Source organism: Podarcis filfolensis, assembly GCF_964270895.1.
Source record: "Podarcis filfolensis genome assembly, chromosome: 14".
Classification (NCBI taxonomy): Eukaryota; Metazoa; Chordata; class Lepidosauria; order Squamata; family Lacertidae; genus Podarcis; species Podarcis filfolensis.
Window position 1 is genome coordinate 33338487 of NC_139616.1, and position 12140 is coordinate 33350626.

Here is a 12140-nt window from a genome sequence, read left to right on the forward strand (position 1 = left end):
ACCGAATGAGGAGCTGGATCTGGGTCAGGGCTCAGAGCTGCCTGCTGAAGATAAAGAGACCACTCTGCCTGAGGCGGTTGGAAAAGTACTCCTGGAGGGGCCTCCCAGACCACCGGAGTCTATAGGGCCAAAACCTGAACCCTCACAGACACCTTCCGCTGAGCCTGAGGGACCAGATGCCTCCCACTACACATCACCAGTCCAAGAGAGCAGCAAGAGGGAGGCTCTGGAATTAAGGAGGTGTGGTCCGTCTTAAGGCTGAGGGTTGGCTCTTCAGAGAACTCTAAAGTTCTCTCAGAGGGGTGGAGCCTGGAGGAGGTTGTGGGGAGACAGAGGCATCAAAGATCTCAGTCTCCTCCCAACCATTGTTGGAGCAAATTGATCACCCAGCACTTTCTGTGATCCAGTAACTTTCATCCAGCCTTGCTGCTTCTCCTGTGAGTTCTGCCATCAGGCCAAAACATGGTAAGAAGCAAGGCCCACTGGCACCTTCTTTCTCTTCTGTGTTTGACTTATGTTCTGTTACTAGCATGGAAAAGAAGTGAGCAGTTCTTGCTGTGGATGAGCAACAATTCATCATACCATGCAGGGTGGGAGCCTGGGTGAGTTGCAGAGGAGGAGCGAAGGGTGCAAAAGCTGCCTACTGAGAGTCCCTGGACAGACAATGGAGCCTCCCTAGTGTGGAAGACCGAGGGGAGGAATAAATGGACTGCCCCAGAAAAAAAAATAAGTTGGGAAATGTTGCCAAGACAATTTTGTTGTTCAGTCAGTTCAATGTCCTGTTTTCTTTATCCATGTTCTTGCTAATATTGAAAATTCTAATTGTTTTCTTCCTTGCAGCTTAGTTTTGTTTGCTTCGTGATGGATCTGTTGGGTGGTTCATTATTTACTGGGCCTGTTTTATGGATTTTGTACCTTTCTGTATATTTTACTTTTTCCTGTGTCTATTTATTATTACTGAAGAGGTAACAGGGTTTAGTGAACAGGAAAAGGCTATGGCAGAGAGCAGTTCAGAATCAGAGACAGAGGCGGAGGAAGGAGAGGAGAGGCAGAGATGAGGCAGGCTGTGACTGGCAGATTCCCTCCCTCTTGACCTCCCAGAACTCGAAGAGGTATTCAGAGGGCAGAGCAAAAACAGGCAAGATGATGGAGACTCAAATTACTTGGGAAGGAACCAGGTGAGGAGACAGCTTAGGGAGCTGTGGGAAGGCGGAGATCTTTGGTCCTGGCAACTGCCTCACAGGAACAAGATATACCAGGAAGAATTGCTGGGCTCACTAGGCCTGCCCTCCTGAGCTGTTTTGTTTTTTCACTGGCACTGTGTGAGTTATTGCTCACCTGCTCCTGACACCCCCAGTGAAACGAGTGCAAAGCACTCCTCTTTCCCACAGTTATGTGCTGTAGAATGAAAAGTGTTATAAGGCATCGCTGCACCACACAGTGCTTCGGTTGTGAACAGCGGCCAATGAAGTTTGATGGAAATGGAGAAACTCAGAACGACATCACACCAGAAATGGAAGACAAGAATATAAGGAGATCCCTGCTCAGCTGCAGAGCACCAGCTTTGCATGCAAAAGGTACCAGCTTCAATCCCCAGCACCTCCAAGGAGGACTGAGCTGAAATCCTGCCTTGGGCTACAGGACTTGGCATTAGGACTGAAATCTACCACTAGAGATTGACAAATCTCAGTTTTGGTTTATCTCAGTTTTTCAAATAGCAAATATTACATTCAATTCATCCCATTTCTGCATCAGTTTTCATGTATGCATGTATATATAAACAAAGACGTGTATACTCATTTTTGCATACATTTCTCTAAACAAATAAACTTCTGCAAGTCATTTCAATAATATAATGTCCTTTTTTTGTATGTTGCATTCGCTACCATATGCATTTTTTAGTATACTTTCCCCTAAGACATGCAGTTTTGTATGGTTTTTTTTAGAACTGCATTGCAAAATTCAGAGAAGTGAGAATTTTGAAGTACAGTTACAGATCAGTTCACATTGGTTTGGGGAGTGCAAATTTGGGAAGTGTCCACTAAAAGGCAAACTGAACAATTTTCTCCCCCAATCCACTACCCACCATGATCTGCTAAGTCCCTCTTCTGGCTCGCAAACAATTTCTCTGCAGCCAGAACCCTACAAATCCAGCCCAAACCAGTCAGTGGTTGCCTGTTTATTTCCTTCCCTTCGGTTTCACTTTCTTGGTCTGTTCTCCTAACCATATGCCTGCCGCATTCCTCTATCTTGCCATCTGCGTCTACCACCTCCAAATAATGTACTGGCTGTTCCAGATCTCCAGTTTCATTCATCATTAGATTTCATGCTAGGAACAAACTTCAAAGCTTGTGTCAGCAACAGCTGCTGTGCATTGAAATCAACTTATCTGTATTGCTAAGGAACTTGTCTGAAGGAAATCCTTGCCGAGCTCTTTCTTGGTCCACCTGCCACAGTTTCTGCAGCAAGACAAAAAAAAAAAGCCAAACCAAACAGAACAGGACCAGTTTCCAGTTTGGGAATCCTTTGAGGAGTCTTTACAGTGCACCTTCCTCTAGTGATTTTACCTGGCTGGAATGTGTCCTTAAACTATGGTGCTTCCTCTTGCTTGCCCAGACAGAGGATGGAGAGTGGGAGGTGTGGCCACACCCACTTTGGCCACACCCACCACTGGTATGCATCCTGCAGAAAGTTGCTCCAAGGAATATGGTCTTGGAGCTGCAAAAGGTTCCCCATGCCTGCTTTACAAACAGGGCAAAGATAAAAGGCTCATTTAAATGCCCTGCTCTTTCTTCTCCATTTCCTGCTTTTGGTTGTGTAATGGGTAAGCATTTATCAGTTAACGTCCGCACTGGTCAGTCTGCTTTTGCCAGGAAGCAGAGTTATAAGTCCTTAACTGCAACACTTTCTATGGTTGCTAACATGCCTTGATTTGAACAGAACAGCCTAATGGTCTCTATTAAATGAAACACGACTGAAAGCATGACTGCTTATTTTGGGTAGTAGGTAGAACAGCCACATGGAATTTCAGGATGGAGGGATGAAAGGGATGGGGGAGGAATTTCAAATCAACAGGGGTCAGGTTTTAGGAAGAAGCAAGTGCTTGTGCTCAATTTATTCATCAGCTCCAGTTTCTGCAGGTCACTTAGGGATTGAACCCGGGTGGGGGGTTGCACAGATATACTTTGGAAAGTGCTTTGACTACAAATATGACAGCCCTCCCACCCCCAGGAGAAACTGCATCTTCTGCAGGACTAACATTTCAATTTAGATTGGGAGGAGTAGATTTAGGTTACCAGTGACAGTTTACACCAGAAAGGGTATAGCTAGCACCTACATTTTGGAACTTTCTATCTCTTGATACTAGGCAGGTACCTTCACCAAACTTCTCGGTGCCTGCTGAAACACTATGTTTCAGCAGGCCTGCCCACAAATGTACATTTGATGTGTATTTTAGTATGTGCATTATAATGCATTTTAAATAAATCTGCTGCTTTCATTCCAAAAAGGGCTAACTTGTTTTTTTTAAAATCTGATTATATTGGTAATTTTATGTTATGTAAACCCCTTAGAGATTTTGAAGATTTTGTGGCCTATGAATCCTATTAAATAAAAACAGGATTTTTAAAAAAGCTAAACAGGCAAAGTGAAGCTATGTATGCATGCATTCAAGGCAGCAAACTGAATATTCAGCACATTTGTTCAAGACAATGAATAATCAAGAACACTGAGCAAGCTTTAGCATTTCACAGAACTTTTCCTTGGGCTTTGATGTCAGAAAACAAGCACAAGGATGAGAGGGAAGAAGTTGCTCAGTCTGTAGTCTGTTACAGTCTTCAGATAATAATCCAGGAAGCTCTGCAAAACAAGCAAAGCCATCTTAACTTTGTCCACTCAAAAGTCAGTCCTATTGAGTTCAATTGGGCTTTCTCCCAGATATGCAGTGTTAGGACTGCTGCCTAATTAGATTAGATGCTGGCAAGTTGTCCCAAGGCATGCTGGGAGGAAAAAAGCAATAGTTCAAGCCAGTGATGTGCCAGAACCAAAGGTGAGTAGTACCTCCATACTCACAAACACCTTTTTTTCTTGCACCCCTTTTCTCTCCTTCTCCTTTTCCCATTTAACTTCTCCTCGCCATTCACCTGAAATTGGGATGAGGGCCTGGGTGGTGGCTGTCAGTTGCCCACCTATGCTGAAATTTTGCTATATCTGCAATTCATTGCTGCCTCGGTTGAATCAGAGTTACTTCTTAAGAGAAACGAATTTGCACCATCAGTTTGTGAATGAAAAATGGCTGGCAGGGGATAAACTGCAGTTTATCCCCTTCCTTCCAAAGGATGTGAACTCCAGAGAGTTGTCAGGTTGCCTCAGACAGGCCTGACAAGTCTGCAGGATGGAATATGAGCTAATAGAGCCAGATCTGAATGGGACTTGCCGGATGGGAAATTTGCATCCATCTGATTTCCTAAAGCGCCATGCAGGGTTAAGGATGAGGGGGATTGAAGCAAAGCTCCTTCGGAAAAAAAAAGCATATGGCTTTCAAGTGGAAATGGGGGCCTTTTGGATTGCTATTTTGAGAAAGCTGTTCTCTGGAAGTGCTCCCAAAATGTCACACTTTCTCATCGTCTAACAGAAGGAGCCAGCTGTACCCATAAACGCAGCATCCTCGAGGCAGCAGAGAGGACCAATGATGTCAGGCAGGGAGCCAGCCTGTGCACTGCCTACTTCACAGGGTTGTTGTGAGGATACAAGGAGAGGAGAGGAGGGGGAGAGAACCACATATGAAAAAGGTGGGCAGTCTGCAGCCCTGTGGCACAGCAGCCAAAACCTTCTGCAAGTGGACCATCCAAACTGCTGGGGAAAGAGAACTGTCCTTCTCCTGCCATCATCCTGAATGAGGAGGAAGATGGGGAGAGGGAGGGAATCCGAGGTTCAGCATGGGAAAAGATGCCCACCTCTGGGCATGAGCATCTTGGTAGTACAGAAAGCACTTAAGGTAAAGGTAAAGGGACCCCTGACCATTAGGTCCAGTTGTGACTGACTCTGGAGTTGCGGCATTCATCTCACTTTATTGGCCGAGGGAGCCGGCATACAGCTTCCGGGTCATGTGGCCAGCATGACTAAGCCGCTTCTGGTGAACCAGAGCAGTGCACGGAAACGCCGTTTACCTTCACGCCACAGCGCAACCTATTTATCTACTTGCACTTTGATGTGCTTTCGAACTGCTAGGTTGGCAGGAGCAGGGACCGAGCAACGGGCGCTCACCCCGTCATAGGGATTCAAACCGCCGACCTTCTGATCAGCAAGTCCTAGGCTCTGTGGTTTAACCCACAGCGCCACCCACGTCCCACACAGAAAGCACTTAGGGAGAGTGAAAAGCAGCTCTAGTAAGGGGTGTGGCCAAAGTCTTAAGAGCCAAACAGGGAAGCCTGGAGGGCCACATTTGGCCCTGGGACTGAGGCTCGCCAGCCCTGTAGTAAAACATCTATTTACTATCAGCTGCCTTCTGAACTCATCCTCTGACTCACCGCCCTCCTTAGCAGTGTTTTGCTCCATAAAAATAAGCACTCTCTTGCTTAGCTTGAAATCCCCTTGGCCTGCTGAAGTGTGAACTTGAATGCTTGAGTGGTCCAATTGCTCCAGCCCCATGATGCACATGATCATCCCGCATCTACCCAAAAAATCCCACATCTTTCCACTTCTTGATAGTGTGGTTTGTCGCATTCCTGCTCTCTACCATTGGGACCGCTGACAGATGGCTCCTTCCCATGTGGGTGTTTGCATCCCTATTTTAAAACTCTCTAGCAGGGGCAAGGCAGAGAGAGCCTGTATCTCCTGACTTGCCCATGGCACTGCACCCAGGGCAGGAGGAGGGGGTACCAGTGTGGGGCAGTGGCTGGTGTGTTGGCCTTAGAACTGGGACATGTGGGCCTCAGTCCCTGCCTGCTATAAAACTCAATGGGTGAAATTGTGCCAAGGTTGGGAAAACTTTTGTCCCCTGAAGGTCTCATTCCCTCTGCTGTGTTCTGTCAGGGCTGCATGCTGGCAGTGAGCAGAGCTAAAGCCAAAATGTGGACAGCCTGCCATTTGTTTGTGTCTCTGTCTCTGTCTGTCTGTCTGTCTGTCTGTCTGTCTCTCTCTCTCTCTCTCTCTCTCTCTCTCTCTCTCTCTCACACACACACACACACACACACACACACACTCTTTCTGACACTCCTCCATCCCACTTTCGATTTCTATTTTTGACACTGCTTAGCTTCTCTGCTTACAAAAAAGTTCCACCCTCCTTCCATTGTACTATCCATTTCAGCTTCCCACCTCCCAGAAAAGCCCTTTCGTTTCTTTAAGCCTTCCACTTATCTGCATAAAATTAGGCTGGGGGGTCACATGAGACCTAAAGACCAGAAGTTCTTCAGCCCATGAACACACACACACAAGCAAAGGATTATGCACTAGTTCTGGCTGGATCCTGAACTGAGCCAATTGGGGTTGGCGTAGGATTTGACCAGAACAGGTTGCAGCAGTTTCAGATTACCCTGAGTGATTTGGGGCTGTCAGGGTAGGGGGTGGTTTGACAACAAGAGGGGGAGGCACATGCATCTCCTTTTCCCTCCTAACTGCATATTTATTTATCAGGGACAAATATCAGAGAATTAGAACTGTCCCTAGTAGATTCTGACTGTTGAAGTGTTTGATCAGCAGTCTTGCAGTGTTCCTGTTTAAAACCCAAGCCTGCTGTGAAAAAGACTCATTTCAAAGTTCCCTCAATCCTGGAGGGAAAAGAATTAGAAAGGCTATGCATTTGGTTCCAGGACTTGCAAGTCCTACACCAATCCTGGAGGCAAAAATGCTTGAGATAAACAATCTCTACAAAATTTGTATGCAATTCGAATATAATCCATGACTCCCAAGACTAGTAAACGAATTGGGATTTGGGTAGCTACCAGTGTGCATGATTCCTGCATGTCCCAGCACGGTGCTTGGCTCAAAATAGTTACTTAGTTGTGCTTTTAAAATGCATACTTAGAAACATTTTTTATTAGAAAATACACATTTAGGAATGGAAGAGAGAAATAAGTTTTAAAATGCATATTTCCATACAGCCATCTTTGTAATAAACTGCAGATGATTTCAGGATAGACATTTCAGTTTCTCATTCTCCTAATCATCAGCTTGCTGCACTTCCAGTCCTCAACTTTGAGATTTTTTAATTTTGAAAGCCCGCATAAAAATCACCAGCATTTGTGTGCATGTCTAATATATATATAGCGAAGAATATCATGCATTGTTATACACCATTTTCATTAATATTTGCCTTTTTATACACTCTTTCCCCTAACATGCACATTTTTTCACTGGAAAACTGCGTCACAAAATTTGGTGACCTTCACATTTTGAAGGATAGCTGTGTTTTGGTTCACACGTTGTTTCAGGGACTGCAGATTACCATTCCTCCCCCTTTCCTAAATACGTGTGAAAGGGACACAGGCCAGAAATCGACTGATTCATCCGCACCTCCTCTCTGCATGGGAGCAGGCAGAGCACAGTTAGCACTTGGCTTCATAGAATCTACATGTCAAGATGTGCCCAGCTCAAGTGAAGAATCAGACTCTGTGTTGGTTGCTGTGCTGGAGGCTCCCAGCCCAGCAGCTACAAGATGGTGTGTGTTTTATGTTAAATTAGTTCCGTCGAGTTCCGCAGCCGTGATGTGCCCTCAAACCACAGGTGTTCCTAAATCAATGAGTCCATGACAATTATAAATTGCTTTTCATAAGCAGTAAGCAAACAGAACCACAAGAAAGCCTGGCAAAAAAAAATGGCTTCAGTGAAGCGATACTTCGGCTCCGCAGCGTTCTGCTGCCCCAGCTCTTTCCAAAGTGCTTACTTTCTTATTTCAAGGAAAGCCTCTTTGTTTCCATTTTCTGGTTCTGTGTGACTTGCTGATTCGGAGACTGCAGGAGGAAAGTTTCTTCTCTAGGAGCTGACTTTCCCCTCCCCATCCCCCTTGGAAAAGTTGACAGTGTGCTACAAACTGCAGCATCTGAGAAATGTGTGAAGGAACTGATTCAGGAGCCCTGGTTCAGCTGCTCCTATATTCTCAGTATGTATGCAGCAGATATCAGGCTGAGATCTTCCATGTGGATTACCAAGAAGGAGCAGTGGGCCAAATGCCAGCTTCTTTAAGAAACTGCGGGGTAGGATTAAGGTTCAGTCCCAATGTGATGCTGTGCCACAAGTGTCTTGCTTAGATCAGGAAGTGAGGTAAATCAAGAAGTCTTCTTAAGGAGATCTGGGGCTTGAACTGGGGAAGTTGCCGTTGCAACTTGCCAAAGTTTATTAGTTAGACCAGTAAACTTGGGCAGTCAGGAGGCCGTCAGGTGATGGGAAAACGTTTGATACAAAATAAAATCACACGTCACCCTTGCACATAGCTGTCAACTTTTCCCTTTTTTTAAGGGACATTCCCTTATTCCGAATAGGATTCCTCACAAGAAAAGGGAAAAGTTGACAGCTATGCCCTTGCAGTGATGAGGTGAAGTTCAACGCCATACCCCAGTGGAAATTCTAAAGTGTTCTGTGAATGAGATGGTACCTCTTCCAAGCATGAAAAAGAGAAGAGTTTGGATTTGATATCCCGCTTTATCACTACCCTAAGGAGTCTCAAAGCGGCTAACAATCTCCTTTCCCTTCCTCCCCCACAACAAACACTCTGTGAGGTGAGTGGGGCTGAGAGACTTCAGAGAAGTGTGACTGGCCCAAGGTCACCCAGCAGCTGCATGTGGAGGAGAGGGGAAGCGAACCCAGTTCCCCAGATTACAAGTCCACCACTCTTAACCACTGAGGGACTGAGCAGCTAACCATTGCTCAGACCATAATGGAGGCACACTTACTCTTTCTAGAAGTGGCCAGTTGCCAGGCAACAGCTCCCACGGAAGCCCTCTGGGGTGTGAGAGTTGGCCCAGCCCATGATGGAAGCAATTCTTCCCCATTGCCAAGATTGAAGGAAACTTCTTGGCTTCCTTCTTGTGATAAACCCACTTTTCCAATACACAGTTGTAAAGAATTCTTTTTGTCTTTAATTTCCTTTCTACTCTGGAGATGAAGAGTGGATGTTCATCAGAGTTAATGCCAATCTTTTGATTGTAGCTCCCTTGGCTGTTATAACCATGTGAGTCATATGAAATGGTGAAGAGATTTATTCTCTGAAATGGGAGCCAGGAACATTTGCTTAAGTTGACTTTGATAATGTGAAGCTGGTATTTAGGGTCATCATTCTTGGTGATCTCTTTTTAATATAGAAACATTTATCATATATATTTAAAAATCCATCTTACTTTGTATTTATATTACATGTTTGGGCAAGATGAGTGGTTTTGTATAAAAGAAAGTACCGTATTTTTCGCCCTATAGGACGCACTTTTTCCCCTCCAAAAATGAAGGGGAAATGTGTGTGCGTCCTATGGGGCGAATGCAGGCTTTTGCTGAAGCCTGGAGAGCGAGAGGGGTCGGTGGGCACCGACCCCTCTCGCTCTCCAGGCTTCGCGGACCTCTCTGCAAGCAGTGGGAGTGCTCCCGCTGCTTGCGGAGAGTTGCCAGCATGCCGAAGCCTGCGCGCGCTGAGATCAGCGCACCCAGGCTTCGCGGACCTCTCAGCAAGCAGCAGAAGCCAGCGCTGGGCTCCCACGGCTTGCAGAGAGCTGCCTGTTTGGGGGCTGGGGTCGGGGGAAGCTCGGGCCTCCCCCGCCCCAGCCCCGCGCCGGGGGGGGAATAATTTTTTCCCCTTTATTTCCCCCCCAAAAACTAGGTGCGCCTTATGGGACGGTGCATCCTATAGGGCGAAAAATATGGTATTTTATGCAATGATACAAAAAATATTGTAATAGAGGGTCCCAGGGTTTGATCATAAGGCACATGGGACCACCATTTTGTTGAAGGTAAGCATAGCCATATCTGCACTATAAATTTAAAGCAGTATCATACCACTTTAAAACAGTTGTGGCTTCCTCCAAAGAATCCTGGGAACTATAGTTTAAGGGTGCTGAGAATTGTCAGGAGATTCTCACTGAGCTACAGTTCCCAGAGCGCTTTAACAACCAATCCCTCTATCCCAGGGAACTCTGAGAAGTCAGACAAATTCCTTTCTAAAGAAGCCGCACCCCCAAGTAACTTCATTAAGCCCAGAGTGGTTATTGGCTGCTAGACCTATCAAATATCCGTATGATTGGCCTATCATGACAAACCCTGAACTCTGAATACAGCCCATAGGCTGAGCAGTGAAGCTAAGCTACAATGATCTTTTGGCACCCCCTCAGTAGAGATAGTCAGTTGATTTACAGCCTGTTTAACTAGTGGTAACGGCATCAATTTGCAGATGTGTTTTGGTTAATAAACAAAAACACCCCGAGTATAATTGGGCTGAAGGGAGTTCTCTGAAAAAAGCAATTAAAAGGACAGAGCAACAGTAATAATGTGCCTGATGGATGCCTATGGGGAACAACGCAGCATTCCATAAATCTATGGATGATGAAAACATCTAGGGGGAGGAAAAGGAGGGATTCTAGAGGGTTTTGAGCTTGGACTCTGATATAATTAGTAGAATGAATGTGTGCCAATTAACAGGGAATTTAACTGAAATTTCTAGAGTTAAGCTGAAATTTCTCAGTTGGTTTTGTTTTATTTTGTTTGTTTGGAGGGGGGATATATTGAGGTTTTTCTTTTTCTCCCCAGAAAGAAATGCTTGCAGAATTTTCTGCAAATATTCTCCATTTTTGGCATGGCAGCCCCCGTTTTCACCACCCACCCACAATGCCCCAAAATGGCGCTAGGGCCAGGGCACTGTTGAAAGCGCAGAATGCTGGCCAGACTGTCACACGGTGACTGATATTGCACTAACTGGAGACGGCAGCAGCAAAGAACTTCTCTTAGGTAAAGTGCAAACTGTGTTCCTGTTCCTTCAAGTCCCACCTTAAGGAACTATTCTCCTCCCACTGGATAAATTTGGCAGAACACATGCAAACACAGTCCACCAAATTTCTTTGCCTGCAAATAGGGTGGAAAATTCTGAGGGGCCCATTTGCACACAGATCTAGAAACTTCACTAGCAGAGTGATGGGTGCAGCAAGCAAGCCAGAAACCCAAGACACAACTTGGCCAGAGGTGCAAAGAAATGAACCCTAGACCGTAGTGCATTTACACTTACTGAAATCATGTCTATTATGTGATGTTTGGCTTCTGATCTGCAGTAATTAGGAATGTTTCCAAGGTGATATATTTGAAGCCAGAGAGAAGTGAGAAGTCTCGCTATGAGGAGATGGCCAGGCAGAGTGAAAACCCTTTGAATCTTCTCACACTGCCTGCTGCTTGGAGCCTCCTACAGAAAGACACACTTCCTTGGGAGGAAGCCCATTTCTGAGTAAGCATATTTCAGAGAGTGCTGTAAAGGGGGCAAAGAACCAGAGGTGGAATGCAAAGCATAAGGTTTCAGATGTCCAAAAGCAGCCAGATATAGTCTGGGAGTTGGAGAAGCTCCCCATAGAGGATATGTTACACTGCCAGACTCTGAACCCAGGACTGGCCGTCCAACTCTTTCAACGGAATAATCTGAATCAATCTGATCAGATCTGACCTGAGGGATTGTGTCCAGGTCTGGGCACCAATGTTTATGAACGATATCGACAAGCTAGAACATGTGCAGAGGAGGAGGGTGACCAAGATGATCAAGGGTCTGGAAAGCAAGCCTTATGAGGAACGTTTGAGAGAGAGTTGGGTATGTTTAGCTAGGAAAAGACTGAGGGGTGATATGGTAGCCATCTTCAAGTATCTAAAGGGCTGTCATAGAATCATAGAATTGCCAAGCTGGAAGGAACCAAAAGGACCATCCAGTACAAATTCTGCAATGCAGGAATAGCAGCTGAAGAATCCAGGACAGTTGGCCATCCAATCTCTGTTTGAAAACCTCCAAAGGAGAGTCCACCGCATTCCAATGTACTTCATTATTTATGTATTTATTAAATTTCTATACCACCCTTTATCCAAGGATCTCAGGATGGTTTACAATATAAAAACACAAAAAAGCATACCAGAGTAACAAACAAAAACAATAACCCTTTCCCACACACACACACATACAGTTTAAAAGA

At 45.4% G+C, this 12140-nt stretch overlaps 1 protein-coding gene across 1 annotated transcript in view; it reads left to right on the forward strand.

The window, feature by feature from the left end:
- Positions 1-359: 359 nt before the first annotated feature.
- LOC310748939 (ectonucleotide pyrophosphatase/phosphodiesterase family member 7-like) overlaps positions 360-12140 on the forward strand; it is a 65408-nt gene continuing 53627 nt past the window's right edge. Inside the window, exons 1-2 of the mRNA XM_083585286.1 lie at positions 360-465; positions 10729-10926. The gene's annotated coding sequence lies outside the window, so the exon portion shown is untranslated. The remainder of the gene's footprint in view (positions 466-10728; positions 10927-12140) is intronic.